We start from the raw sequence: 27,766 nt of genomic DNA, 5'->3' as shown, positions 1-27,766 counted from the left end.
TATGGAGAAAATAAGTTGATAATTAATGCCAGAAAAGCATTACTGATGAAACTACAGAGTAAATGTGATTTCTTTGTGATCAGATGTTTAAAAAGAGTCTTGAAGTCGGATCTACAGGAGGTTCAAATCAGCTAAATCCCATCATCATCACCTAACAAACGCATTAGGGTCGGGACTTTTTTTGATTATTTCCGATTAATTAAATAAGATGAATAGATTTTATTGTCAAACTTGTTTATGCACACAGTCCTACATAAACTTGCTTTCTTGGGGTAAGACAAAATGAAACTGATCCTTAAATGTGAAGGATGATTCAAATTCTAATCGAGTTTCGAGTTAAATGAAGTGCAACTAAAAGGTTGGTCTGGTGGCTCCTCCCCCAGGGTCACCTGAGCTAAATACCTGTAGATTCCTGTATTATGGTCCCCTTGTCTTTCCTGCTGACTTATAAGACCTCAATCTACACATCACTAGGCCTATTTCTGCTCAAAGCTTTGTGACTCTCACTCAGTTTAAAATGAAAGGGAATGATCAGGTAATGTGTCGTCTTATTATGAGCCCCTATAGCGCCAATTACAATCCATCCAGTGACCGTTTGACACCAGTTGTCAGTCCCTTGCACAGGGAACTAAGAACTCTCTCCTTGGTATAATGAACCACATTACTGTGACATCCTGCATTCACATCGGACCGAAAATATCTCCTCCTTCCGCTCTCCTCCTCTCTTTCATTTCCACCTTAAAGAGTGTTCCCGTAGAGCGACCGTTTCGACATAATTCCACCTTAATACAGGTCCCAGGGCGCCGCCTGTTCAGACAGCGCCATCAGCAGCTGTGGTTCCCCGGAGGAGCCTGTTGATGGTGAAATATTCCAGTCATCTCCACGGCCCGCTGCGTTCGGCCGCTCATTTGTTTCGATCCGAGCGGCCATCGATTCGAGACAGGGATAAACGAGATTTCTTAGACCAGTGGCGCTTGACTAGTGTTGCACCAGCCCCACTTAGCCTTGTGCAAACATGGCAGGACTTCTCAAAGGAGTAATACGATAGCACATTAGTGCCACACAAGATTTAAGCAAATGTCCATGCAGCAAGAAACAAAACGCCTTGGCATAATGAGCATACATTTGTAACCTATAGATATTATATAACTCAGTGGTTCTTAAACTGTTCACGCCAAGGGCCACCTCAAAGTATACAGTCCAGACGAAAGACGATGGTTGGAAGGGAAGCATTACAGGGTATAATAATACAGGGTATTACAACTCTATATATTTTCTGCAGTAGTAAAATCCCTTTTAAATACTGTATATACTATATTTGTTGTAGGAAACTGTCTCTTTTTCCATCTGATAATGAATATAAACTATTTATTGACTGGAATTGGCCCTTGATCATTATGTTAAAACTCTTTCTGTTTCTGCCTTAAACAGTAGCAGTCATTGCTGTCACATTTGTGCATAAAAGTGCAAAGCACCAAACAATGTTCAAACTGGCCATTAAAATCGCTTCATATATATTCATGAGTCAAGTACAAACCGTAAATGTGTAACGATGCAGTTGGCTTTGATATCATTTCATTTTATTGAGAATTTTGAGAGAAAAACGGCTTGCTTAGCCATAACTGAGACACATAAACAAATGGACAATGCTATGCTAAGCTAAGCCATAGGAATTAATGGGCCACTAAGCTAAAGTTAGCCACAATAGCAACCTACACTTCGACAATGGATGCAATTATTTTTAGATTTACGTGAGCACAGGAGGTAGGGCTGCTCGATTATTGAAAAAAAATAATCACGATTATTTTTGTCATAATTGAAATCACGATTATTCAAATGATTATTTGATATTTATTAATGAAAAAACTATGCTGAATATTTTCTGTTTTCTGAACAGTCATAAAAGTACAAATGATTCCAAGTTTGCCCCGATTAAGGAGAGGTCTCTGTTTCGCACCTGCCCCCTGCTGGCCAGCCCTCACACCTGCGCAAGTAAACCAAGCAGCGCGGCCTGATGACATCATCACAGCGCTATTTGTTTTTGTGTCAGGCAAAAGCATGAGCCATGGCACGTGAAATGCGAAGGGAAAATAATCCCAGCGCCATGAAATAAGTCTGCTTCGCAAAAATAAACAAATAATAAAAACAAATATATGCTAATTTTGTAATCGTTTAGTGTAATAATCAAAATAGTTATCGAATTTCAATGAATTGCACAGCCCTAACAGGAGGGGCTACTCTGTGTATAGCCCGGTGGAGAAGACAGAAAGTAGCTTAGATACCACTTTTAGTATCAAGGAATACATTATTTTGACTATCCTATCTTGCAGTTGAGAAAATGTATTTTGGCACCATAGATCTCCATTGAAAACACAGCGATCTCACTGATCCCACTGCAAAAAAAAGAATACATGACTAGATTAGTTTAAATGTCTCAGTTTTAGCATAATAATTTAAATTTGAGTTGTGTTGACAAGTCAAGACCTTGTAACCAAATTTAAACCTCATCCGTATTCACCTGCTGTGTCTCGCCTTAACAACTAAAGTGGCCGTGTCTGAACAGTGGCCAGAGCTGCACCAAAGCACCCTGTTATTTACAAAGAGGCTGGAGGCAGCAGGCAGTGCAGCCAGAACAAACAGCCCAGAGGAGGGACAGGCTGGAGAGGAGCCCGTAGCCTTAAGAGTGTGATGAGATTCAAAGTTAATCAATGCACGTCGCCCTCACACACGTCTGTGCAATGTCAGGAGAGCGCACGTGACAGTCAGGGGCGTGCACGTGACGCGGCGCAGAAAACAACGCTTCCAGTGTCATTTATTTACCATTAATGACTCCAACCGGGACCTCGTCGTAATCTGAAATTAATGAGCGCTCGTTTTCTTACATTGGGTCGACTTCTTAAAAATGCAACACAAGTCGTTCTCTTTCTGCTTTGGCGCGTCAAGGGCTGAACGCGGGTTGTAATGTATATTGAAATATAGGCCTGGATGTGTTGAGAAGTGCGGGCTTGTTTTTGCGAGGATGGAGAAGTTATTAAGGACTTGAAGAGTAAGTACTACACTGACAGAAAAGGCGAAGGGAGAGATGGATATTGTATATACAATGGAAATAATTGTTTTCACTCAAACTTGGATGTAAATACTGTTTAAAGTGACGCTAGCCCGCAGTTAGCTTTGCCCGTTAGCATGCTAGCTTCTTCGTGATTCTGTATCCGAATGTCCACACTATTCCCTATATAGTGACTATATAGTGCTCACGCCATTTTGTAGGGGTGTCCGAATGTCCAGAGAGAATAAAGTAGTGCACTTGAAATTTCCCACAATGCATCTCGAAAAGTAGTGAGCATCGATGGTCACTAAACGGGTCAATATAGACCACAATGCATTGCGAGAGTCGGAGAAGAGCCTGACAGCGACAGGTCTTTGAACTAAACAACACGACTGAAGTAAATCAGCTGTTTCAGTCGTGTGTCGTGTATTTGTCATGAATAAATGACCTTAATATAAACGGTTACGGTGACAAGATGCTAACGTTAGCTGCTTACCTTTAGCTTGAGCTGTTAAATGACCGGTAGCTTCTTCTCGAATAATCTAAGCCATTCACGTAAAATCCATGTGAAGTAAAAGCGTATCTGATTCGTATTAATCCATAAATATTCCAGTCCCTGAGTCTGGTTGGTCTTTATGGCAGAAATACATTATTCCCAGAGTTTCGCGAACCTTTAGCAGATGTAGTCACTCAATCTATTGGCGCTTCGGACACCTGCCTGTGACCTACTTTCGGCACGTCTTTTGAGCTAACACTGGGGTGATTTATTTTTTTTTCCTTTTTTTGTGATGATAGTAACGCCTGTAAAAGTGCCAAAACAGTCGTTCTGTTTCAACGTTTGTAACAATAAATAAATTCAGATAAAATTGAAAAAAAACATATCTGCACGCCGCAGCGCGGAGAAAGTAGTGGGCTTGTGTCCGAATCGCCAACAGAATCAGTGACTATATAGTCGACTATATAGTGCGGGCCTATGTAGTGAATGAGGGGTTAGGGAATAGTGTGGACATTTGGATACAGCCTTAGTGTGTATTGGTGGCTCCGGTCGGGTGGCAGCCAAGTTGCAAGCAGGGTTTCTGGCCAGAGACACCAGGGGGAGATGAAAGACCCTCCAATCATCCCATTAACACTTGTATTACCCCCACAGGGACTGCGAAAAGGATTTATTACGGTAAACAACTTTACTTAGTACTGCTTTAAAGCATTTGGTAAATGGTAAACGATCTCAACTTATAAAGCGCTTTTCTACCTTCATTTGGCCACCCATTCACACTCTCATTCATACACCAGTGTACGCAGACACTGGAGGCAGGGAGGGTGAGGTGTCAAGCCCAAGGACACAGCGACAGTGCACCTTCATGAGCTGGGATTCGAGCCCCGGACCTTGCGATCACATGACGACCCGCTCTACCAACTGTGCCACTGTCACAGTCGGTCGCGGTTGCTACACACAAAGATGAAAAGGCATTTGTGTTTCCATCCATTTCCAAACCTCAAATTAAATATGTTTGCTTTAAATTGTTATGGAATCAGCAATTTACTGTAGGTCCCGTAGACCAGTTTTACAGAACTATTATTGTCATATTGTTATAAATCCCGATTTTTATGGCTTCACTTATTATTATGTATCCAGTGTGAGAGTATTGGTGTTTGCCCAGAAGCAAATTGACCAAAACTTGGCTCACCGCCCCATGGACAGATTTCTCACTTATTTCTATCGAGTCTAAGCACCAGGATAATGACCTCAACTTAAAGACAACCAGGACATGACACGTGGAGATGCCCGAGTATGAAATCAGCACATACAAAGTGCTAACCACAGTGAGATGACGTAAATGTCAGATATTTCTATTATTTTCCAACTTCTCCAGCGATGACGTCAGGCTAACTCCACAGTTACACAGAAGCTTTGAGAGAGAGAGGGAGGGAGAGCAGAGCGGGACAGAGGAGGGGGGGCGAGGGCCCATTCATCGTCTCTACCCAGGAATCCATTCAGACGAAGTGATGCAGCGAGTGATAAAAACGACACAAACTAAATCAGGAACAGAAGACAGAGAAGGAGAGAGGGTTAGACAGTACAGCTATGAGGTGCAGCCCACGGAGACGCCAAAACGACATGCACACTGTCCACAAGGGATGAACCAAGAGACGATGATCAAATGACATGGTGATAGAAAAGGACAAAAAAAGTCTATTACAGCATCACCCAACTCTTTTTCTGAAATAAGGACTGGAAATTCCAGACTGTTGAGCGCACCTGAATATAGGCCGCAACATATATTCTGTATTTGCCACACGGTCCACGCAGGGCTGGGCATCAAATTGAAAATGACTCCAGCGGAGAAGCAGAGACTTTCTGACGATCTGCTGCTTCACAAAGGTGTTGTGTTTTAAGAGGACGTGGTGGAGTTTTCTTTCCCACTTTCCTCCGGTCTGCTCCTGTGCCTTTCTCTCACTCTGCTCTGAGCGGACCATTTAACTCCGCCCCTTTCCCTCGAGTCTCCATGGAGACGGTTGTCAATCACAGCAGAGGCATGAAGACGATAAAACTAAAACACTACATGGCTTATTAAGAGGTTTTACTGTTGAGAGCAGACAATGAATATCTAAAACAACAATAAAATGTTTTAAATAAAGGGTAATGTTTTCTTAATGGGCCTAATTGTAGCTACATTATGAAATATTAATGAGCAGGACTCTGAGCAGTTTTCTTCAAAGATAATACTAATAATTGTAGCCACGTTAGCTATAGCGCAGGAGGGCATCCTGCTGCCCCCGCCCCGGCGTGCAGATGTGGAGGAAGACAGCGATAGGGTGACACATGACACAATATTCAGTACGACCATAAACAAGCTGTTGTATAAGCCGGCTCAATGTGTGAGAGAAAAGTAGTGGCTTAAAGTTCAGAAATCACAGTATTTACAAAAGCACATGTGAAATAATCCCACAAAGTCATTGAGAAAAACACAACTCTAGGATTTTTTTTAGCCACAGCTTCCCTGGGGCAGACTGATGGTTAAAGTGGCCAGTGATTCGCCCCAGGTTCCTCTCCGCCCACCGCCCGCCTGCCCTCCCGCTCAGTGATAAACGACAGGTTTCTCAGATTGTCCGTGATTAGCTCAAACGCATTGGAACAGAGACGCCATCACAAACATACAGTGACGATGATTTGGAAAATGTTTGATTTCTCGATATTTTAATGAAGTGGATTTGGCAGCAGTGAAATCACGCTGGCGCCGTTCTCCCGCTGATTATTTCACAGTGTTAACTCCGCACCAACACTCCACTATCATATTTACAAACAACACAAACGCCAAGAGCCGCCGCCGGAAACAGCTCTCCTCCAATCAGCCGCATGACCCAAAACAACACCAGGCACTCGGCTATGGAAATGTGCTTGATTACAGGGCTGTGTTCAAAAACATTTTCTTTCAAAGAGAAGACCTGGGCGACCGCTGTGGTTGGTCAGACAAGTTTGAATATGCAAAAAGATACCAATATAGTATTCCTTCATGGGGTTTACTAATCAAACGATAAGTGGAAGCCCATCCGTCCATTTTCCTGTATCCACAAGGTTGTGTCATGATGTAGCAGTTAAGCAGAGACTTCCAGACGTCCCTGAAGCCAGACACTTCCTCCAGCTCATCGCGTGGCATCCCCAGGCATAAGGGCTGCACGATTTTGTCAAAAAAACATATTCTGATATTGCAATTCGATTTGTGATTTAAATATTTTATACCGTAAATGTCTTAATATAAGCCGGGGCCTTTATTTACTCAAGGGCATCTAGCACAAGGCCTTTATTGGAACCAGGCCACAATTAGAGACAGGCCTTTATTTATATTTGAGCAAAACGGACGACCAGGAAAATGAAGAAAAACGAGATTTGTGTCCATTTGGACCAAAAATATTAGGTTCATTTATTATTTAACATTGCAAACACTCTCCCAGCGGCTGGAACGTTGACGCCTTTTATTTTGTCAGGACAACAGGAAGCATTTCGTTGCTATTAGCGGAACATTGACATCAATGTCACTGCAGGTTTCTGTTTCGTTTTTACCGGATTTACCGGATTATTTGTTGTATCTTGTGTAAAAGGCGAGTTTAGACGGAGCGTTTGTGTTTGTGATCGATCATGAGACTGACCCGAGAGAAGACAAGACGCTCGCGCTGATCGGAGGAGTTATTTTGAGGCGTGGGACTGACCTGCACACGGAGCAGCTGGACGTGCTTTGAAGACGCGATGGTGACTTTATTAAAACCCTGGAGGTGGTTCACGCAACATTTGTTGTTTGCCCTGTTTCCAAATATAGTCACAGGAGGTTTGAAAAGTGGTTAAATCTGTGTCAAAGTTACGCTTGGATCAGCTTCACTCCACAGCGTGCCCAGGTTCCCGTTTGTTTACTTCCTGCACGTGAGTTATCATTTACACGAGTATGAGACAAATTCCTAACATGGGGAATATTTCTACCGCTATAGTTTCTAATATTAGCCCCGGCCTGTTTTAGAAACCGGCTTTAATTTGCCTCCGCCAGCCGCGAACCCGGCCATGATAGAGACCCGGCCGCTAATGGAATACAGGCCAGAATTAGAGAATTTACGGTATATAGCATTTGTTTTAATGTTCATGCTGTTGAGCATTGACCTGCATATACACAGTATACTTCTGAAACTGCAGTTAAACATCATGGGACTCAGTTATTACGTTTCAGCCTTACACAGCAACAAAATACAAATCAGCAAGAGGCAAAGAGGCATTTTATGGAGTTGTCAGAAAAAAAAAAATCCTTAGTTTTATTATTCTCTAATAAACGTGGGGCTCTCACACTCTTTCTCCTTCCCTCTTTAGCTACAGTACAGAAATGCATTCTCCGAATCACAAGCTGCAAAACGCTGCTTGTTTTATGAGAATTCACCTCATATTTAGATCAATAACCTGCAGTAAAGATGTTACTATTTAGACGCAACTTAGTGCAATGAGACGCGTGTACGACGACGAGGCGAGCTCTGCGATGAAATTATATTTCCGTGACACAACCCTGACCTCAGGTAGCAAAAAACTCATTTGTTGCTAGCGGTTGGAATAATTTGCAGTTTGCACAGCGCGAGACACACGTGGAGTTTTGTTTTCAGCGATGGAAACTTAGTCTATATCCACATGAAGACAAAATGCTTATATTTTCTGAAACTTTCTTTGTAAGCCTGAAGCAGCATAGTAAATGTGAGCGTCCACATGGGTCGACTCAGGTCTGTTAAAATGGCGTGATTCATCTTCCAGGCCTGTGTGAGGCGCTGTGACGCTAACACAGATAATAGAACAAGATGTAGAGGCGCATGCAGAGTCAACTTATGTGGAATGTAAACAGTGAAAATGAAACTGATTTAGGATCTACTGAAGAAACGAGGAGAAGAGTTTATTCTTCAGACGTAAAAACCTGTCAGTGACTTTTACTGTCAGTCCAAAAACACAGACTGACTCGTGTTTTTCTACTTGTCACCTGTGGCTTGTGGACTGCAGTGGAGCAAAGAGGAGCGGAGTCAAACCATCATAGATCCATGAGGAAAACTCATTCTAAGGTCAGTAGATTATGGATCACAGACACCACTCTGGAGCTGTGATGTCATCGTTTTAGTAAAAGTAGTGGTGGAGACGTCGTAACAACGGAGCCACGTAAACAGCGTTTTCAGATCTTTCCACTCTGGGACCTAGTTTGGAAAATGTTTGTTTACGGACCCTCAAAATGCCGGGCTCGTATGGACGATAACTTTGCGTTTGGTCCTCAGCTTGACTTCATATGGACAGGGCCTTAATTCTTCTGCAATGACTTCTGATTGGCCAACAACAGCCCAAGGCAAAGATTGGCTTTCACTCAAACGGTGAAGGCACAAGGCAGAAAAAAAAACAAAAAAACAAAAAACTCAGCCCCTCGAGGTTAAGGTTATCCCAGTAGCTAAAACCTCCATTTCGGTTCGATAAAGGTTAATCATGCAGCCCAGGCGTTCCCAGCACAACCCAGAGACAGCCTGTCCAGCTCGATATCCTCCTCATGGACGTGCCCAGAGAACTTCCCCAGATGCTAGAGCCATGAAAGAGTGGCTCTACTCCTCCCCCATCATTTCAACATGTATCTGGATCTTGTCCTTTCGGTCTTGACCCACATCTCATGTCCATGGTTGAGAGTAGGAGAGCACACGGCCTGATCAGAAAAGAAAACCACCACAAAAAGGTCAACGGCTAATATTCCGTTGGATCACCTTTAGCTTTGATTACAGCACTTTAACTATGGCTTTGTTTCAATAAGCTATGTCTAAGGACCCAGTGTTGCATTCATTTCCCACCAAGATCATTTATAGATGATGGGAGAGTGTGACCACTGCTGAAAAGCCTTGTCCAGCACATCCCAAAGACTCTCAATGGAGTTAAGATCTGCTGCCTCTTGTTGTGGTGCAAGATTTTTCAAAGATTTAAATAAAAAAAAGTGGTATCTTGCGGTGAGTTATCTGGCTGGGGTTTTCAAAAGACTCGGCTCCCAGGAAAGAACCGTGAATCCCATCACTAAGAACCAAACAAGCAAACAAATCAAGTTGGAAAAAAGGTCATTGCAAAGACAGAAACAAAGATAATCACCAAATATTGTCTTCATCCCTTTGGGTAATCTTCCCCGTTGAAACCACTCTGTATTCTGACACCGTGCACATTCTCCCGGTACATTTTGGAAGAAAGGACGTGGTTTTTTTTACCCCCAGCTGTCAGCGCGGCGCGTGTGCGGTCTGAAATTGAGTGCCCAGTGTCCAGTGGGTCTTTAGGCCATGACTCCCGCGCCCGGGTCTCTCTGCTTCACTGAGCAACTGCAAAATCAATACCGCTCATAACATCAGCTTTTTATCCCGGCCCCACAAGAATCACCCACCTCGCGCCAAAATACTGCGCGGGGTTCGACTTGTTCATCATTAAATGTGCATTCGGGTCAATACGTAACAGCTGGGATTTCATTTCATGCTTCATCCTTAAATCAGAAGCATCGCCAGTGCACTGTCTTTAAACTATAGTGGGTCCGACTGCACATGTTTCATTTTATTCCTGTCTGAACTCTTAATAGGTTTAAACATATGTGGTCAAAGTACTTTATTTTCTTATTGGAGTTACAGACGGTACAGATGTAGCAGCATCTTTGAAAATGTAACCAATCTGAAGTTAGATTAGACGATAATTATACTAATACTGCTGCTTAGCTTCTACTATCACTGCTAATATCACTACAACTTATACATGTCCAACCAACAACAGCTAAACACGTTTTACAGACAATTGTTCAATGTAAAAGACTAAAAAAGGGCTTCACAAAGTCACAGGCTTCGATTATCAAAAAGCAGACATTTATTTGTGACATTGGGGTTCCCAGAACATGCTCATCCCGTGCCAATAAGCGGATTCGGCATCTCACCGAGCGCAAAGCATGCTGGTCCAGGTTAAAGGTCGGGACTACCCAGGTCGAATCCCAAACTGTTAACATGACCGAGTGTGACTCAGATATTGAATATATTGAGCTTTAAAAAATCAATGTTTTTAAAAGGATTGTGTAAGAAATAGGGACTCAGTGTTACTGGGAAGAGAGAAAGAACTTGTGGTCCTTACTAAACCAATAAATAAAAATAAATAAACTCTGACCGGAACATTACCACGCATGGGTACTGACTGACTGGCTTATTGGGCCAAAGTCTGGTCTGTACATCTGTTAATGACCACTTCTGGATTTAAAGTGCCTTGAAGACGTACATTCAGGTGTTATTTAATATCACAAACATGACAGGTGAGTCGGGCAGTGCGATGAATCTCTTCCTAATCGAAGTTAAACTCTAGGGTCGATCGAGCCTCACTTCCTTTGGCTGCTGGCCAATCAGAAGTCATTGCAGGAGAATCTGTCTGAAGAAAAGAACTCTCTTAGGAAAATATGTACAGTCGCAGCAAAATCCAATGTGTTCCTCTGAAGGGTCTGCAGGACATTTATTTTGCTCGAGCTCTAGATAAAGCAGACACAATATCATCAGACTCAAACCATCCTCTGTTTAAAGAGTTTGAGCTGCTTCCCTTAGGTGGAAGGTGCAGGTGCCCCGCCCGGTCTAAAAAACAGGACCAGGCAGGCATTTGTGCCACAAGTCATTTTACAATTAAACAAACAAAGATGATTTAAGAATGTGAAGTAACCAACTGTGATTTTTCTTTTCTAGTAGTGCAAAAAATCTGCCTGTTAGTAGTTAAAATTATATTTAGTTGTTTACATGTGTTTTTAACACTAGCCTTTAGCTCCAAGATAAAAGCTCCGCCCTTACGAACACTGGTGTTTCCTTTGGGGGCAGGATTCACAACAAACATGAGGTTTGTAACACGTTGCAGTGACTCCATCAGTAACTTGTTGTCTTTAACCCAGGGGTGCCCAAAGTGGGGCCCGCGGGCCACATTTGGCCCGCCGATACAATTCTGTTGGCCCACCAGAGAGTGACCTACTTTTGCGCTGCATGTGGTTAATACTAACTCTCTTTCATTCATTCTCAATGGTAAATATGGATGCAGTACACTTTTTGACCACGAGCGTCAAATTGGGGGCGCTGTTTCACCCCTTTCGCAAAGGAAACACTGTTGGTGGTGTCTTGGTATTTATCAATTACAGTAGAATGTGAAAATGTGACCAAAAAAAATGACAAACATTTGATTAAAAAACGTGACAAAAAATGACAAAAATGTGACAAAAAAAAAAAAAAATGTGATAAAAGATGGACAAAATGTTTTAAAAATGTGACAAAAAATGACCAAAATGTGACAAAAAAATTACAATAATGTGACAAAAAATGGATGAAAAAAATCACCAAAATGTGACAAAAAATGACCCAAAAAAAAGACAAAATGTGACAAAAAAATTACAAAAATGTGATAAAAAATGGACAAAAAAGGATTCTCTTGGTTCAGGCGGGAGTTAAGAGGTTAATATAGCATGTTATTTGCATAGATAGAATCAAATGCAAATGTAGGCTATTGAAAAAATAAAAAGTAAATAAAATAAAGTAACGTAATAATTTGCAGTTATATGTGTTTTTCGTACTTGACATCACCGTGTTTGGCCCGCGACTCACAGGCACTTTTTCATTTTGGCCCTCGGAGACAAAAAGTTTGGGCACCCCTGCTTTAACCAAATCTTGAGCTTCTCTCTATTTGTGTGGGAGCTGCTAGTGGTGATTGTAAACGATCGGCGACAGGAAGTACAGCGAAAAACTGTGCGTACAGCCGCCTCTGTAACGTCTTTACAAATGTTTCTTGAATAAATATGTAGCGGATTTTCATAAAACAAGTAGCGTTTTGCAGCTTGTGATTCAGAGAATGTATTTACGCAGCTGAAGAGGGGGAAAGAGTGAGAGAGTTTATTAGAGAAGATTAAAACTAAGGAGGCTTTCTGGCAACTCCATAAAATTCCTTTTTGCCTCTTGCAGATTTGTATCTTGTTGCTGCACGAAGCCGAAACTAAACAATGAGTATGGTGTTAACAGCAGATTTAAAAGTATGTAGGCAGCTCAATGCTCAATCGCAGGAAAATCCCTCAATAGGTGGAAACCAAACACTTGGGTGAAAGTTTATCTGTGACATTGAACACACCAGGACTGATCTGAAGTAAAAATCATGCTCCCGTCTCCGCTCCCTTCCCTCTGTCTGCGTCCTCTTCGTTGCTCGTTTAATTGCGAGTCTAAGCCGTCTGGGTCTCACTGGTAATCCTCCAGTGTACTGTAGTGTCTTTCATGTGGAGCCGACGAGCGCCCGACGCAAAGACGGACGCCATTTTGAACGAAGATATCGGCTGGACTTTAATACAGTTTTGTTTCATCCGTTTACAAACATGCACTTGGGTTTAATGTAAGGATTTTTTGACGTTTGAGGCATAAACGGTTGGATTTAGATACAGTAATTACGGCAGTGCATCATTGAGATTTTGGATTGAGGACCAGTGTTAATTTCGTCGACTAAAATATTTAGTCTTAATTTTAGTCAAAGTGATATTTTTGCCGACAAAAATAGGACTAAAACTAAATTTAAACTTTCTCATGAGACTAAAACTATGACTAAAATGTCCAGATATTATATTCGACTAAAATAAGACTAAATAAAAATGAAAAGGAGAGACTAAAATCATCCAAACTTCTATTGACCGTCTGAAAGAGCCTCATATCATTTAAATTCACTGCCAAATGATCAGCTCTGAGCTTTATTCACGTGGGAGAAGCTCCATGAAGCAGAGGAACAAGATTAAATATGATTATAATGAATATTATAAATATAAGTCGACTAAATTAGTCTTCATCTTAGTCAACTAAAACTAGACTAAAATTGAAACGTTTTTTTTGACTAAATCTTGACTGAAATTAAATTACATTTTAGTCAAAAGACTAAGACTAAAACTAAAATAAAATATGTTGTCAAAATAAACACTGTTGAGGACAGATCTTATCCCCAATAAGAATCTTTGGGGTGTGCTGGAGGAGGCTTTGCACGGTGGCCACGCTCTCCCATCATTAATACAGTACAAGATCATGGGTGAACAACACTGGGTCTTTTGACACCGCAGAATCGGTGCAAAATGGTTTCTTTGAATGAAACGTCCAACTTTTGCCCTTACTCTGCTTTATTTGTGCGTTATTCGGTTTAACCCTGCTTTAGTCCCGCCTCCACGTCCCTTCAAACTCCGCTTTATTGTGAGCCCTCCGTGGCGCCGCGAGGGGACGAGGAGATCGGAGACAGGCGACAGACAGCCGCCTTGTCGGTGTCACTCGGCCTCAGCACTGATGCATCATGGGAGACGGTGACATGTGAAAGTTGGTGTGTGTGAGGAGGAGGAGGAGGGAGGAAGGGGGGCTGAGGGGGTTAGACAGGTGTCGCCGCCTGCCATCGGCTCGTCCTCCGGGAGCTGCCCCAGACACTCTCTGCTTCTCATGAGTCCCGCTCAGTCCAGCCTGATCCCCCACGCTCTTCCACGGCAGTGCTGGAGGAAACGGATGGAATAATGCATAAAGGAAAAGGGTTTGCTTACTGCAGCTGTGGTCGTGTTCAAATCAATCAATGGCCATAAAAACAGGGCTTTTGACAGGCTTTACAGAGTGGTGCTCAAACATTCAGTCGCTCCGCAGTCATACTCAGTGGCTGTAAAGGCAAGGAAGCCACAGCTGCCTTGGGGCTGGCTGAGAGAGATGTGGCAGTTCAGCGCCAACAATCTCTAAGAACACGATCTTTCAAACTATGAAGCTACATTCACACAGAGCCGAGAGATCAAACATTTACGGTCAGTGATGCCGGTAACGAGCTACTCTGAATACTTTTTTCAGTAATCAGTAATCTAACGCATTACTTTTTCCAGACCAATAATCAGATTAAAGTGACTTGTCTCAGAGAAACATATATCCTTCTTTTTTTCTTGCATCTCGTGGACGTACTATGTGTGTCATATCACATTTTCAGCATAAAGACGACTCATGACATTAACATAGATGACAGTAGAAAAGGAGAGAGATGGAAATACATCACTTTTCTAAATCTATGGGAGCATTGTTGATGTCACTGTTAAAATCCCCTTCCATTAACGCGAGTATTGGAAGAAACAGTTGTCATTTGTATTTAGAGGCAGAGTTGAGGTCGGCAGCTGATCAATGTAACTAATAAAGTAACTTGTAATCTACCTTTGTTCTACTTTTAAAATCAAGTAATCAGTAACGTAACCAAGTTACTTTTCAAATCAGGAATCAGGAATCAGTAATCAGGAATCTGTAATTGTGCCAACACTGTTGTATGTTTACCACCACCTTGTACAGAGTGATTTTAAATTGTCCAATGTGAAACAAGCGCTGAGGGACCCTGTCTGTGAAAGGAGTGACACAAGTCAAGTCCTTTCCTTCCTTTCCTTTTAATGAATGGGTAAACAAAGCCCAAACCTTCTGAGTAACACAATCTTTTTCTTACAAATTGTACAAACAAAATTGTTCAAGTGTTTTGTTTTTTACACTGATTTTTTTATATTTAATCCCACACCAGATTTATTGAGCCCTGAACTCCAAAAAATCACGGGGAAATTTGAATTTGAAACTAAAGAGCAGAAACTAAACGTGATATCCAAAATCAGCAAAATAAAACCATAAATTGAGCCTTACATTTAAACCTCGCTCTGTCCATTATTCACCTGTCACTGTAGAAATCACCTGCAGTTTGTCTCGTCTATGTTCTTGAGCCATATTAGTAAAAGCTTCACTCAACTAAATATGAAAAAAATCGGATCAAAAGTCAAGATCCCCTATGGCCCAAAGGTTCAGTATTTGGAGGGATTGAACTACAAACCACCGGAGTTAAAGTCTGTCTCATCTGAGCTCATCTAAAGCCCGACATGGCAACAGTAACCGGATGCTCTTTGCACTCTCTGCTTTGAAGCAACGTCCAATGGGGCAGAAAATTGTCCGCACCAATCGCTAAGCTAGCCGCCATCTCGGAAGACGTTTCAGAGAGAGCTCCTCTATGTTTTATTGCACCGTTTGAGAATTTGAGTGTCTCTTTTTGGCAGCGACATTGAGGCAGAACTCGCACCCATTTAAAGTGATTTGATTAGACGGCTACTTGAAATCATCCCCAAATTGTCAAAATCTCAAGAAGCGAAGAGTTTGAAGTGCTGCAAAAATAATCATTTGGCAATCACGAGTTCTACGTTTTTCATATTCCCGAATGAGAAGGAAATAAACGTGGCTTTAATGACATCCGTGAACTGCGGCACTAAGATTGTAGAAGCAAAGTCGAGAAGTTGAGAGGGTAAAAGTCCGGAACAGTCACAGCTCTGCAGTCGTTCCACAGAGAAAAGGAGAGGGCATTCAAAAAAATGTGTTTACCTGGATTTTTCTGACATTTCTCTTGCACAGGGACAAGAACAATCCAAGGAAGCAATTAAGCTCTTAAAACAGTCAAGTCCCTTCCCAAAATGAAAATTGGTTTGATCCGAGAGCAGCGCTGACTTCCACCGGAGACACCACATTGCTTTATTAAAAGTTACTTCAATGTTTTGTTGAAAATACAAAGCCCAGGTACCAGGAAAAATGGCTGAACTTTGCACATGCTGAGTAGGCTACATCAGCAATGGAGCAAAACCAGGATACTGTGTTTACATGGTACAGTATCCTGGAAACTGTGGGAATATCCCAGATCCTGGAAATGACCAATGTTTTTTTTTTTTTTCAGCTCAAGTAAATGATTTTCCCAATTTATTTCCCCATTTTTGTCATTTCCCACTTTTTCTTCTTTTTTATTTTTTTGTCAATTTTTTTTTACAGTTTTCCCAATTTTTCCCCCAAATTTTTTTGTTACTAATATTTTCCACATCTCCCTCCCATTTTTATTTATTTTTTCCTAATTTTTCTCCAATTAATTCCCCATTTCTCACACATTTCCTGACATTGGAGTGGAACCTAGGGCTGGGAAAAAAAATATTTGATTTAAAAATAGAGTTGGTAGGTCAAATCGATTCATACTTTCAAAAATATCTTTTATTTATTTATTTATTTAAAAATAAATAATTTGGATGTTTAACAATCTTTGTTGCACAGTGGCTTTTCCGTTAGAGAAAGGGTTTGCCTTTGCACTGGGAATGAAATCGAATCCTAAATCGAGTTTTTTTAATAAAGTATCACAGATTTTTTGGAAGGGTCTAGTGGAACCTGATGTAAATCTGCAGATCTTCTCTTAATGTTCTGTTTTCTGGTTCTAGATGACACATATTTTTGTATAGGTATCGAAAAAAGTAATTAGTATCGTTAAAGAGACTAGATGCAAGTTGGTAATTTTATACTCACTACTGCTACCTCAGGTCTTACGTGTAACTGCAGGTTCTATATTAAGCTCGTCCATGACAGCAATTCGGACTAAAATGGAATTAATCTGACAAGACGAAGGCTTAAACGTATAATTTCAAACACGGAGCCAGCTCGGTAAATGCGTGTACATGGAGCCTGTCATGTATCATTACATTTACGTGTTTTCTGGGATTATTTACTAAAAGAGCTAATATGTAGAAATATATATGACTCAGATTCCCGGGATCCACCAGGATCAGGATCGTGAGCAGAACTGTAAGAGTCCTCCTGACTGGTCTCAGGATTTGTTCTTACAGAGGAACGTTTTCAGCCAAGACCATATTAACAATAAACTTATGAACACACCTTTTCTTCAGCCATGAACGCTGACAGAAACAGTTGGTACAAAAATTTACAATAGATAAATACTAATCTAAATCTTCTCATCCTTTGTAAACATGTAATTAGTCCCAAAATTGCCAATCACACGTGCAGCTGCCATCCACACGGAAACCAAACCAGTGCACGCTCCGAACGCAAGAACAGCTGTTAAAATCTCACTCACATCTGGAGGTTTAATCAATAATTGCAGATTTTTCCCCCGAAAACTTTGGACAGAAATTCCGTGGGGAGAGCACAGTAGCCCCAGCGACACTCGGCACCGTCTCTGAGCTCAGTCCAACACGTGCAGCTCTGGAGCCTCGAGAGAGAGTGGCAGATTGCAGTCAGCCACAAAACTAAATCACAAGAAGGGCAAGGATTGCACGACTCTGGCAACGCAGTCGTAAGGTTTCTGACCAGTTTCGATTTGTTTTACCATCAATATGCAGCGCACGCGTCCAGAGCAACATTTGAGAACTGAAATATAAACTACTACACTAATACAATACATGTCAAAGATAGTAATATAGAAATAACAACCATAGGACTTTAACAGGATATATACGGTTCAATATATGATTCAATACAATATTTGATACATGATTCGATACATGATTCGATACATGATTCAATACATGATTCGATACAATATTCGATACATGATTCGATAAATGATTCGATACATGATTACCATTCACACCAAGTACCACATCCTCAATTTGCTTCAAGTTCCACCAGGTCTAGAACAATTTCAAATCAGGACCAGTCTGACCCAAATAGACATGGAGCTCACTTAGTTATAAAACAGATTCATGAAATCATCTAAACCTGTTACCTGCCAGCTTAGGGTTAGGGTTAGCGTTAGCAATTATGCACATCCAAATCTCAAAGCGTATTGTCAGGAGAGCTTAAAGCCAGAGTGAAAAATGTCCTCAGTGCTCAGTACTCTTTCGCTCTCTACTCCGTGGTGGTGATGATCGTATTGTTTGTTTGTATACTTTACTTTTAAATTTCTCCTCTGCATTTAACCCATCCTTCGATGCCACTGGGGCAACCCGTAAGGAAGGACCCAGCTCCATGATGTGGAGCCAGGCTGGTGGTCAGAATCACCTGGCTGGAGGATTCACCTATTGCACATGTTTTTAGTGGTAGGGGAAACGGGAGTACCAGGAGGAAAACCTACGCAGACACGGGGAGAAGGTGGGAGTCGAACCTAGGACCTTCACGCTGGTTATAAGGAGCATGTTTTGTATTGGCAACAGTATGATCCAAAGTGTTACACAGTGTGCCTTTAAATTAAGGCGAGACACAGCAGGTGAATATGTTGATTTTTCACACAGTGGTCAATTTACCATTTAAACAAGAAACAAAAGACATGCAAACAATACACTTAAACCTGGGTCTATCCATTATTTAGATTTGGTCAATTATGATCATTGTTAGGCATGAAATGTCTTATTTTTATCTGGAAACATAAGACAACAGAAAGCATTGATTTTTTTTCTCATATTCAAGTCAGTAATCTGCAGTAGAAGCTTCAAATTGATATCGCTATCATCATTTTTTTCCCTATTCACCTGCAGTGTCTCGCCTTAAAGGGGCTAGATGCAAGTTAGCCATTTTATACTCACTACTGCCACCTCAGGTCATACGTGTAACTGCACCTTCTATATATAGCTCGTGCATGACGGCATTTCGGACCCGAATCAACACCTTTTTGAGTGACAGTGCAGGATTTTAGAGGCAGTTGTGGTGAACAGGTCTGAGCTCATTCTACACATTGTTGAAACATGTAGGGAGAGGAAAATACACAATTGTGACATTTTTAAACTCCGTATAGTCTCTTTAAGCTGAATAACGTCTAAAACTGGAGCCTAGCCTGAGTACCATCTGAAAAAGCCAAAGTAACACAAGAGATACATATTCCACAGTTATAATATAACTGCTCCCGGATATGGCACTTCCTAAATAACTGCAGTCGTTACGATTCGCTAATTGCAAAAATCCAACAAACAACTGCAGTCAACAAGTATAAAAAGCACATCATAAAGCAGCACATATTTCATTCTGCTACAGTTGTTTAGCCAAATCCCTAACCCTGGCACCGCTCCCACCTCCATAACTCTCCTGCGCAGAAAAGTGCGGCGGCACAAAGAGCCACATTTGAAATGGACTCGCGGCCCCGACCCCTGACCAGAGGTGTCGGTAAATCTGGAATAATCCCGTTTCTTTGTGGGTCTCAGGCACCGAGCCGCCATCTTTATCCACCGCATCCACCTGATCCACCCCTGCCCAATCTGAGCACCTGACTGGAGATAAGCAGGCCAACGGTGTGGAGGGAACGCGCCAACTCAGCACCCGGCCAACGCACGGCGGAGGGGAATAAAAGCTTTGTGCACTGGATAAAGATGGGCATCTGCATTGGCGGAAATGACTGGGATAGGAAATTTAAAATGGACGAGTTTAGATTTCCAAATGTGTTTCATTGTCTCTGATTCATCATATTTGTGACCACTTTCATTTTGTATTTGGTTTTAAGTGTAGCATAAAAAAAAAAAGATCTAAAAGCCTTTACCCGATTGATATTCAGATTTAGCAATGAAGGCTTTGAGACATCATTAAAAACTGATGGAGATGCTGCCTCCTCCCAACTCCAGCAATAAATAAACTGCAGAATAAATTGGTTGAAAAGAACATGTTTTGCTTCTGAATAATACATTTATGCAAAACTGACACAAAAGAGGTGAGACACAGGGTAAAAGATACATTTAATCATATCAATTTGAAGGTTTTGCTGTGGATTCCTGATATAAATATGACAAAAAATATTATTGCAGGTTTTCTGTCATTTTCTGTTACATTTTCTGTTATGCATGAAAATGGCCAAAATTGTGAATATGTTCAGCAACAAAATTAAAAGGATGGATTGAGATAAGCTTTGAACTTTTAAAGCAGAACTAAGTAACTTGTTTACCTAAATAAATCATTTTCTTTCTGGGGGTAATACAGGTGTTAATGGGATGATTGGGGGGGTCTTTTTTCTCTTTCATTTCCCCCTGGGGTCTCTGGCTCCGACCCTGAGGTGCAATACACACTAATGGAATCACAAAGAAGAAGCTAACAGGCTAACGGGCAAAGCTAACTGCGGGCTAGCGCCACTAAAACAGTATTTACAGTCCAACTTTAGTGAAAAAAATATCTCCATTGTGCAATTGGATGTACAATATCCCTCTCTCCCTGTGTCTTTTCTGTCTGCGTAGTATTTTCTCTCACGGACCATTAATGAGGAAAAAAATGCAACATTTATGTTGCCCCCTAGTGGCTGGAATGAGCACACTGATTATTTCCTTAAACATTCATAACTCTGCACAGGAATGGGCTATAGACTTACTGTTTTTTTTTACTAGCTCAGGCTGTACAAGTCAGGGGCCGGATTGAATCATCTCGCGGACCAGACATGGCCAGCGGGCTGCCTGTTGGAGACCCCTGCCCTAAACTTTTGTAACGTCTACACATTGGCTTGTATATTTCTCCCCTCTTTAGCCACGACTATGACCACAGCTGTTTCCCGGACAAGAAATTACCATATTTTTATGGATTACAGCTTGGTCGCCTTTCATGCTACACGTGGATACCAAACTCGTTGCTATTTGTGAATTGGGCCTCATAAAAACCTCATAAAAACCGCTTTGCAAAGGAAGGGTTTGGTCTTTTTAACATTAAAACTAAGATGTTAAAGGGAAAAACTAAGAAATAGAGGCAACAATGAGAATTTTACCCAAAGCAAAAAAAGAATTAACTAAAGTCCCAGTATTCGCAGCAGAGTCAGCGGAGTTCACTATAACATGCAGTTATTTAGCATGAAAAACCAAGACAAATAAAAGGACAAATAATATTATTCTAGCCAAAAGGACCTGTACGTAAATGTCACGTCTGGCCGAAACGTTCCGCAGTGTGGCTTTAAGGAGCGGCTCCTCTTTGGCGATGTCACCACGAGGGCAGGTCACCCAAACGTGTCCGAAAATGTGCACAGGAAACAGACAAAGTGGTCAGCGCTGGCGGAGTGTGAATGAGGCTGACACAATGATAAGAGTGAGGCGAAGGGACACGGTCCAGGAGGCGGCGGCGGCGGCTTTTTCTATTCGTCTGCTCTGCTGTGTCATCAGATCTATAACGCCAAAGCACGGAGCCAAGGAAAAAATACAGTAGCTACTTATACAGTTGGGGAGAAAATTCAGTCAAAATGGTTTAGCTTTAGATGCAATTTGATGAAAATGGAGGATTGTTTAAGGTGCAGCAGGAACATTAATGCCAGTGGTAAGTTCATTCGATATACAGGAAAGAATCATCAATATCCAAAACTAATCACAGCCCGAGCCACAACCTGGACACATGTTGCACCAAAAGCAAATTCTAAAATTCTGAACCTCTTCACTGTCAAATTATTTGCTTGGATTCTCTATTATTGAAGCTTAAATTGTATTTGAATCGATTCGGCGACTGCAAGAGCACAATGGCACAATCCGTCTCTGTTGTTGAACACACACAGAGTTGGCTTGGCAGGTATTGAGGAAGCAATTAAATTCACCAGTACACTTACAATATTATTTAAAAAAAAAAATAAAATGACTCCATCTTTGAACGCAATGCAGGCACATGGCTAGTTTGACAGATTCTGGGGGAAAATGTACATTGAAGTCGCGCTCAATGCAAGGTGTTCCTGCATGTGAAGGATAGAATCAAAAAAGTCACTCCTCATTTGCATAGGTCGACTTCCCCCTGACACAAAAGTTATTGGTCTAGCGCCCCGTCGCCTTAAGGTGCCATCCATCCGCACTATGGATGTCACTGTGCGGATACAGGTGACAGGATGTACCTCTTCGCGTTTGGTGTTATTCGTATAAGCCTTTCCTCTGAGGTCTACCTGCCTTCATCACCATTCAGGTTCTGCTTCACTTCCCCTATTTTCATTCAACTGGCAACTTAGATATTTCTGTCCTCCCACTAGGAAGAATGACTTGGAACACACCTCGATCTGGCAATTACAACATGTAAACTCGGAGATGATCAGAGAGCTCCGAGTTCAGATACAGATGAAGACGGCGATGGAGAAGGACAGCTAATGATGAAACTTTGGTCACAGCCTTCAATATATATGCAGCATGTTTTTAACTACATATAGTGAGGAGAAACATACAGTATAATGTTAGCATCTTATTAGCTAACTGTTGTAGCATTTGTTTATGGTGAATGGTCTCAACTTATATAGCGCTTTTCTACCTTCATTAGGCCCAAAGCGTTTTATAGCAAGAAACCACTCACCCATTCATACTCTCATTCATACACCAGTGTACGCAGACACCGGAGGCAACGTGGGAAAAGTGTCTTGTTCTAAGTCGTAACTTTCAAGTGGGAAAAATCCTGGTCACCAGTTGCCTGGAACGCAGCAGATACACCACAGATATATTATCTTCATTCATGTTCTCCAAGACACTACTGTTCACACATTCATGGTATAAAGAACGCCAGTGGTTCACGTCAAGTACCATTAAAGCAGTACTAAGTAGCTCTTGCCCCTTGAGGCCATAAGCGCAACTGCAGGTGTCGTAGCAAGTTTTTAACTTATTAATTAACAGAGGGAGAGAGGGATATTGTACATCCAATTACACAATGGAGATCTTTTTTTTTTTCACTCGAACGTGGGCTGTAAATACTGTTTAAAATAGCGCTAGTCCGCAGTTAGCTTTGCCCGCTAACCCGTTAGCTTCTTCTTCGTGATTCTATTAGTGTGTATTGGTGACTCCGACCCAGAGGCAGCGAAATTGCAATTGCGTTTTTTTGACCAGAGACACCAGGGGGAGACCCCCCAATCATTCATTAACACTTGTATTACCCCCAGAGGGACTACGGAAAGGATTTATTATGGTAAACAAGTTACTTAGTACTGCTTTAAACCTTCCCAAGCACCAGCAGGTCAAGATCAAAATCAAATTTGGACTAAACCATGTCCAAAAAGGTGACTGAAAACTAACAAATATATACAAACTGAACAACCTCTGACAACATCATGGTCAGAGTTGATTGTTAATAATATAGTCTCTCTGCGCAGAACCGCTGTACATTTAGAACCAAATGTAATTTAATTGTATTTATTTGGAGAATAACTTGTGCTAAACAAGGTGTAATCAGGAAAACACATAACTTCAAAACATTACAACAAAATACCAGTACCAAGAAGCCCGAGAACGACCACCGGTAAAAACCACACTTTTGAGAACCATTGGTCTTTATGCTGCCATGCATCAGCACATACTGTATGTACGTTAACCTACTGTATCTGTGATGAGATTTCATATTCTCGCTTTGGTTGTTCCGACAAGCCCCGTCCTGCCCCCCGATTCGATTCGCTTCACCTATTTCCCTTGACTATGTGACACCAGCCATAATCAAACTTCCATTATCTCCGTGCATGTATTTTGTGCATGTGTTCCAAGACACCATTCATACAGTGAAACGACATTATTCGAGCTGCTGGTTTTTACCTTATGGATACATTGCCTTTGGGGGAATCAGCATTGCCTACATTACATTGCACCGGTTTCCATTTGCAGACTTGCATATGGAGGTGCTCATTTATGTGGATGTCTTTCCATTGAATGGGGGGGGGGGACGCTCCAAGTGGGACATAACAGCCACAAGCGCCCGTCCCTGGGAGGAAACCATCCGTATCCCCGCGCTCAACACTCATTTTATGCATCTTTAGCGCACAACAGGCCGTGCACCACGTCTGTTTCCTCCTAATGTCACCCTGACCACCGGCAAAAAAAAAAAAAGGAGACACAGTGCCCCCCCTACACACGACATGCCCGCGCACACTGGAAGCACGGGACTGCAAACTGTTGAATCACGCGCAACACCCTCATCATATCAAGCTCGTGACACCGTAGCCCCCCCCCCCCCTTGTCCGCCTATAATCTGCCCCGTCCTGGCGAGCGACACACACTCGTCACCTGCATGCCACGGCGAGACATCCTGAAATTGATATGCAAGTCCCTACAGGGCACAGGGGAAGAAAAAAAAGAAAAAAAAAACACACCAAGAAGGCAAAAGGGTGAGGCGGGGAGGAAAAGGGGAAGGAACATGAGTGAGTGACTTGTCTTTGGCGCAACAACCCGCTGGAAGGAGGAGGCAAAAATACGCAGCGGTGGATTTTTTTTTGGGGGGAACAAACTGTGAGACATTGGGACAAAACTCAAAAATCGCCGACCGCGTTTTGAACTTGGGCACGTTTTACGCAGCGTTCGTGCCAAAATATACCCCCCCACACACACACACACAACACGTTTACATCAATGACAGAGGGGTCAAAGTCTGTTACGCGGGGAGAGAAGCCGGTTTCGGAATGCAGCATCAGGCGAAAGAAGGCGAGTCGTGAAGGGCAAGAGACTGAGCCAGGACCGAAGTGAGACGCGATGTTGATTTTAACCTTGAGCAACACGTACTAAGCGGCGCGCGGACTTGTGCAACGTTACACAGCGAAGAAGAAAAAGAAAAACACACACACACACGTTAGAGTTGAGGCTTTTCGCGTTTTGGTACTCACTGTTGGCACGACCCAGGTACTTGCGCTGCTTCTCTCCATGCGTCACGGTGCACGTTTCCATCCCTGTCCTGCTGCGTAACAAGCCGGGCTGCTCTCCTCCTTCTGTGCTGCTCGTGGGACGATGATGATGGGCCGAAACATAACCAAGTCCACCCCCTCCGGAAGAAAAAAAAAAAGAAAAGAAAGAAAGAAAGAAAGGAAAACACGCTAGTAGCAGGTGTGATTAGACGAGTGGTGGTTTGTGCAGAGAGAGAGAGCGCTGTCTGGGTCACGTACGAGTCCGGGGCTACATGTTGCTGAGTTGTTGCCTTGCTTTGGACTGGCTGGCTCTCCGCGCGCGCTCTCTCCCGTCTGGAACCGGGAGGGGATGCTCACTCACTCACTTCGCTCGCGGAGCCAGTTTAACATGCAGTTTGTACGCTCCCCCCCGTCGCCATGGCAACCTGCCCTCCCCTCTCCCTCTCCCCTCTCCCTTTCCCTCGCGCTGACTCTCGCGCCACTTGCATCCAGGCGCCATCACTTCCTGGCGACACGTGTTGAATGCGTAAAAAGTTCACGAGCCGAGGCGATGACAGATTGTTCCTCCCTGCGTTTCGCGTCGGTTCCGCTCGGGTTTGGGGATGACTTTACGCTCTTGAAGACCTTCCACGTTTCATCTTTTCTTTGAATATGTTCAAATAAATTGGACAGACTTCAGATTTAATGTTGTACTCCCAAGCTGCTGAGGTAGGCTATGCGTTAGACAAATGGCGTGTAAAAGGGAGACAAACAATGCAGGTACAACTTTTACAAACCTTTACCAAATGAAATGACTTTATTTTTGAACATGTGACACACCAGGTAAAAGAAAAGGGATTAGGAAATGAGTTTATTTAGCCTCATAATTGATTGTTTTAATTCCAGTGCAATTCCAGTGTAACATCCATTTCATAGGGCAAAATCTTATATATAGTCATAAAGGTTTTGCCATCAACCCAAAAATGCACAATAAGTCAGGTGAACTGCATTACCCAGTAGCTGAAGTCCCAGGGTGTTGCTCAGGTCGCCCCCATGGGTTCAATGCAGGGGATACATTTCCTACATAGTCAGTGAAGCACCTTCACCTTAAATGGCGACAATGTTTAAGTAAAAATGTTTCTTCTGATCTCATCTTTAATGTAGTAAAAATAGACGTCTGGACTGGGTTGTTTAGAATTGTCGCCCAGACTTTCGAAGAAGGAAGCTCAGTTCAAATGAAAACCTTTGCTGCAGTGCAAAAGAAGAACAGAAACATCTAAATAAATGTTCAAAACGGTGCAAAGAAGGAAACATATACGGTACTTAATTGTACTATACAGTATTTTCCATTGGGACATTTGTCCTCTGCATTTGACCCATCCTCCGATGCCGCTGGGGCATAAGGCTCGACCACAGTGCAGCGCTTGGGGACCCATCTCCAGATGTGGAGCCAGGCTGAAGGTCAGTATCCCCTGGCTGTGCCACCGCGTCGCCAAAACAGGTGAAGAGTCTTGCTCAAGGACACATAGACTGCCACTATGTCCTTGAGCAAGACACGATTTTAAAGTTCTTTTAATGTTTTTTAAATGTCTTAATGGTCTTGGTCCTTCTTATCTTTCAGAACTGCTTTTACCCTATGAGCCTTCACGGCCACTTCGCTCCTCCGGCAGGGGCCTCCTAGTTATTCCTAAAGTCAACAGGAAAACTCATGGTGAGGCGTCTTTCCAGCGTTGCGGCCCTCGCCTCTGGAACCACCTGCCGGAGGAGCTCAGGGCTGCAGAGAACGTTCATGTTTTTAAGAGCAGGCTCAAGACCCACCTTTTTAGCTTAGCCTTTAACTGATATTTATTTTTGCTAGGCCTATTTATTATTATTATTTATCAGCACCTTATAATTAATTAAATTGACATTTAATAGTTATTAATATTTATTCTGTATTTATGTATTTTACCTCTTGGTCTTATTTTTTATTATTATTCAATTTTACTTACGTACTTTTATTTATTTTAACAATTTTTATGCTCTCCCAGTTTCCTCTGGAGGAGCCTTCTGCCTCGGGAGCAGTGATTGGCTGTGGCTGCTGGGGGGCTGTCTTGTGGGTGTCTGGATGGAGGTGTGGTGTTGTCCGGGCACCCTGTGTTGGTCCCTGTGGCTGCAGCCGAGGTGCCGCTCCCGATGCAGACGGCTCCTTGGATGGTGTTTCCCTTACCTGGTTTATCTGCACCCAGCCTTATCTTAGCCTTTTGTCCATAGTCCATAGGGGGGGGGGAGTGTGAATGCAACAATGTGTCTGTATTTTTGGAAGGAGGTGGGTGTGAGAGAATGTTTTTAAATCTGTAAAGCACTTTGTGTTACATGACATGTATGAAAAGCGCTATACAAATAAAATTGATTTGATTTGATTTGACTTAACCCAACAGGTGAGGTGGGCTGAACATTCTGAATGACAAGGTTATTCCATCCATGTATTTCTTCTTCCCTGATGGCGCGGGCATATTCCAAGATGATGATGCTAATCTTCATGGGGCTCACGCTGGGAAAGACTGGATCAGGGAGCATGAGATGGATCGGCTGCCACAGAGTCCAGATCTTAATCCTAGTGAGGATCATTGGGAGGTGCTGGAGAAGGCTTTGCGCAGTGGTCACACTCTCCCATCATCAATACAAGATCTTGGTGAAAAATCAATGCAACGCTGGATCTTTGGACATTGCAAAAGCTCATCGAAACAAGCTCATTGAATCAAAGCTGAAGCCGGTCCAAACATATTAAAGCGTGTGACCAGGAAGTGTAATATTATGACTTGTGCCCATTCAAACCACCAACCTCAAGGTTATGGTACAAACGCTGAACCATCTGAGCCACCATGGTCCTCTGA

At 42.4% G+C, this 27,766-nt stretch overlaps 1 protein-coding gene across 3 annotated transcripts in view; it reads right to left on the bottom strand.

The window, feature by feature from the left end:
- Positions 1–25,185, bottom strand: part of grin2da (glutamate receptor, ionotropic, N-methyl D-aspartate 2D, a) — a 492,433-nt gene extending 467,248 nt beyond the window's left edge. For 2 of the 3 annotated variants that reach the window (XM_079570852.1, XM_079570854.1), the window contains exon 1: positions 24,894–25,087. The gene's annotated coding sequence lies outside the window, so the exon portion shown is untranslated. Of the gene's footprint in view, positions 1–24,893; positions 25,088–25,169 lie in introns of those variants that run through there. The other variant, XM_079570853.1, reaches the window with a different exon arrangement.
- Between the last annotated feature and the right edge of the window lie 2,581 nt (positions 25,186–27,766).

Source organism: Gobius niger (genome assembly GCF_951799975.1).
Source record: "Gobius niger genome assembly, chromosome: 14".
Taxonomy (NCBI): Eukaryota; Metazoa; Chordata; class Actinopteri; order Gobiiformes; family Gobiidae; genus Gobius; species Gobius niger.
The sequence above is the reverse complement of the archived record's forward strand: the minus strand, read 5'-3'. Positions and strand labels throughout refer to the sequence as shown.